Source organism: Adiantum capillus-veneris, chromosome 2, assembly GCF_014529385.1.
Source record: "Adiantum capillus-veneris isolate H3 chromosome 2, ASM1452938v2, whole genome shotgun sequence".
NCBI lineage: Eukaryota > Viridiplantae > Streptophyta > Polypodiopsida > Polypodiales > Pteridaceae > Adiantum > Adiantum capillus-veneris.
Window position 1 is genome coordinate 16191420 of NC_140932.1, and position 3968 is coordinate 16195387.

The window sequence follows — 3968 nt, forward strand, 5'->3', positions numbered from 1 at the left end:
GTTTTTAAACTCATTGGATCTTGGTGGTGGCTTCCCACCACACTGCTTGCACCTGAAAGAGAATGCTCCAATCATACTCCTTCGCAACCTGGATCCAAGGCGTGGTTTATGCAATGGGACAAGATTGATATGTAAGCATTTTTATCACAGGGTCATTGAGGCGGAAGTAATGACACGTTCTCATGTTGGAGACAATGTGTTCATACCAAGGATCGACTTTATCATAGGAGGTTCTCAAGGATTACCTTTTGAAATGAAGCGTAGACAATTTCCTGTGAGACTTGCATTCGGAATGACCATCAACAAGGCACAAGGTCAAACACTTGAATTCTTAGGTTTGTACCTTTCTACACCTGTTTTCACTCATGGTCACCTCTATGTAGCAATGTCTCGCGTGCGTTCTTCTACTACCATAAAGATTTTGATAGATGGTAGTCAAACATCGACGGCAATTCAAATGCAAATCCAATGGCTTGCAGCCCAAACATTGTCTACAAAGAAGTGCTAGAGGTCAGAAATGTTTAAGATATCATATTATCTTTCATCCATGCATTACTCTTTGTCATTAACTTTTTTTTAAATGCAGTTTTATATTAATCTTAATTTTTGTTGTTGTTTATAGATGGCCAGCCGCTCTACAATCAAATACACAATCGATAGGGTATCTGAATATATTCAAAGTAATTTGTTGAAACTTTACAAAAAAAATGAGCCTCACTTTAAAGTTTGAATGATTAAAGCATACTAATCGTGTTGTATGAAGCATAGATCCACTTTTTTGGAGGGGACCCATACCTGCAAATGATGTTGTCCATATCTTAGAAGACTTTGATGTCATAAGGTTTGGCTTTTGAATTATTATTATTTATATCTTGCAATAGGCTTGGATTTTTCTTAACATACTCTTTCCTTTTTGTAGAAAACACTATTATCCAGTCCATCTATTGGTAGGTCTATATGAGTCCACGTGCTATTTAGGACTCATAGGATACTATCATGTTGCCTTAGAGCTAGACGAGGCAGCAGGACGGGGTCCTGTCTCTCTTAGAGAGATAGGGTATCAACGGCCCATAAATGCACTTACCTTCCTTTGGATTTGAAGCCGAGAATTGGAAAGTGAGAATGTATGTTGTCGATGATACTCCAAGGCGGCTTGGACGAAGTGTGCGATACATTGGACCCTGGGTGTTACGGGTGTGAACCCGTGTCTATCGCAAGCTTCGCTTTCAACCTAAATGATGCCTTCTACAATGGGTTTGGTTTGATGGTGATGTCTTTTTGGGGTTGGGATTCCTTATGTTTTATCCCTTATGTTTCTGATGATTACTCTCTTATCAAGAAGCCTCTTTTTTGTAACAGAACTATTGGCTCCTATTTGGAATGAAAACCATGTTGCGCTTTTGGCGTGCGCGCGCGCGTGTGTGTGTGTGTGTACCATGAAAAAAACTAATTAAGATCATGCAAGCACAACTTATGTATACCATGTGTGTCATTAATTTAATTTGTGTCATAGTAAGAGCGAGTGAGACCCGCCGGTAGGCGGGTCGCGCAAGGTAGTCTTTAAAAAGAAAACTATAGGTCCTCATTGGAGACGTACTTTAAAAGTTCTACATCCTTAGGTTTTAAACTTAGATTTAAAATCTCTAAAACTAAAAATAAAAAATCTCTAGAGATTAGAGCTCTAAAGGATAGATTTTTCTTTAAAGTTTGAACTAAAAAAATAATCATCTTATAAATGAAAACTTTAGTCTATTAACTCAAGTTTCAATGGGTGAAAGAACTTCTCAAATTGAAAAGGTGACTCACCTTCTTCTACACGCACCTCCAGCGCATGATTGACGACTGCAGGTATAAAGAGGAAAAACTCAGGAGGCAACACTTCAACGACCTTCGTCTAATTGCACACCTTTAGGATGTCCTGAGTTTTCTGCTGGGAAGTAGCCGTGTGTGATTGTAAAGGGATAATGGAAGACTGTTGTAATGTTTTTGTATCTAATGGCCATTGTAATCTCCCATGGAAAAACAAGTTTAGCCTATCCCCATCTCCCCAGATACATGTAATGTTGTTTCTTTTCTAATACAAACCTCATATCTCCTTTTATGGAAAAAAAAAGGTGACTCTTGGGATTTGTGGAGCCACCCATTATCTTAAGTCTTTATCATCTAAACTCTAAGGCTTTAAAGGCGACTCTCGGGATTTGTAGAGCCACCCATTATGCTAAGTCTTTATCATTTAACCTCTAAGGCTTTTAACTTTTCATGCTTTCAACGGGCAGCCCAAAATCCTTTCCTTGGTAAATGAGCATTCAATTCATAATTCAAAACTCAAGACATGTCCATCATTAGATTTACACTCTTCATTTAAACGAGTGCCCACTATCTTATTTAAAACAATCATTATTTTTGGCCTATCAAAAAATGCTTGAAATTACAACTCAGCCTTTTTCTATTTTAGTCAGCAAAAAGAGAAGGCATCTCTATAGACTTTGCCCTTTGGATAGGCCAAAAAGCAAGGAAAAGGCTCAAGGCACCTAGAAGCCCAAGGATGAGGATCTCTAGACAGGAGCCCAAAAGTGTAGTTTTAATGCTCCAAAAGAGACTTTCCATCTGAACATCAGATAGCCTAGGTGAACTGTGAAAAAGCCCCGCCCAAGAAAAGAAAACCTCAGAATCGTGTCCATACAACGAACAAGGAGGACTAAAGAAAATCTTGAGGGGGATTCTCCAATCATCTTGCTAGCAAAAGTGCGGCCACCTTACTCAAGTGTGCACACAAAACGCTAGTTTGTTGTTGGGGGACGTAACGTTATAGCCTCCATGACGCCAACATGACCATGGTAGCTTCTATCTCAAGGGAACACCCTAGGGGGATGGAAGTGAGCACACTGTGTTCCAAGAAGCTCTAAAAAATCGGCATGGGGCCATAAGCAACAAAGTGTTCCATGAGGATGTCGACCCTTCAGTTCTAAGTTACACCGTTGTTAACCCTCACGGCTCACGGACACCCCATCACCTACGACGGACGTGTATTATGTATTTGGTAGAGTCAGGTACCGGGCTTTTCGGACCAATAGGAAAAGGGTAAGAGTGATCGCCGATAAGAGGCGCACTCTAACTGAGACATTCAAGGGATTAGTTGGCTAAGCATGGGCGCCCAAGTGTGAATGGGGTGAGCTCATATAAAAGCCAACTAAACCTAAAATTCACTTATTCTCTCATTTGTGCAATAGAAGAGTGCTCTTGCTCCATCTTCTTCTTCTTCACCTCCTTGTGTGTGTGTGTGTGTATGTGTGTGTGTGTGTGTGTGTGTGTGTGAGAGAGAGAGAGAGAGAGAGAGAGAGAGAGTGCGATCGAGCATTGCGACGACGGTACGGCGGCAACGAAGCGGTTGAGCGCGGCAAAGCGGCGGCTCCTTCTTCTTCGTGGCGAGGAATCCTCCAGGAAGCAAGTGTAGAGTGGTGAGTGACACACCATCGCTTTCTTTGAGCTTACTAGTTAAGCTAGTTGTGTGCTTGGAGCCGTCTGTGGCTCGCACACAGTGTTAGGCAAGTCCCTTGCTTCGACAGTGCGGCAAGGAGCGCACTGTCGAAGCAAGGGACTTTCCTAACACTGTGTGCGAGCCACAGACGGCTCCAAGCACACAACTAGCTTAACTAGTAAGCTCAAAGAAAGCGATGGTGTGTCACTCACTGCTCTAAGCTTGCTTCATGGAGGATTCCTCGCTGCGAAGAAGAAGGAACCACCGCTTCGCCGCGCTCAACCGCTTTGCCGCCGCCGTGCCGTCGTTGCAATGCTCGATCACACTCTCTCTCTCTCTCTCTCTCTCTCTCTCTCTCTCTCTCTCTCTCTCTCTCTCTCTCTCTCTCTCTCTCACACACACACACACACACACACACACACACAAGGAGGTGAAGAAGAAGAAGATGGAGCAAGAGCACTCTTCTATTGCACAAATGAGAGAATAAGTG

The 3968-nt window shown here is 42.3% G+C and overlaps 1 pseudogene; it reads left to right on the forward strand.

Moving 5' to 3' along the window:
* The first annotated feature begins 622 nt into the window (after positions 1-622).
* Positions 623-1239, forward strand: LOC147462423 (uncharacterized; annotated as a pseudogene).
* The last annotated feature ends 2729 nt before the right edge of the window (positions 1240-3968 follow it).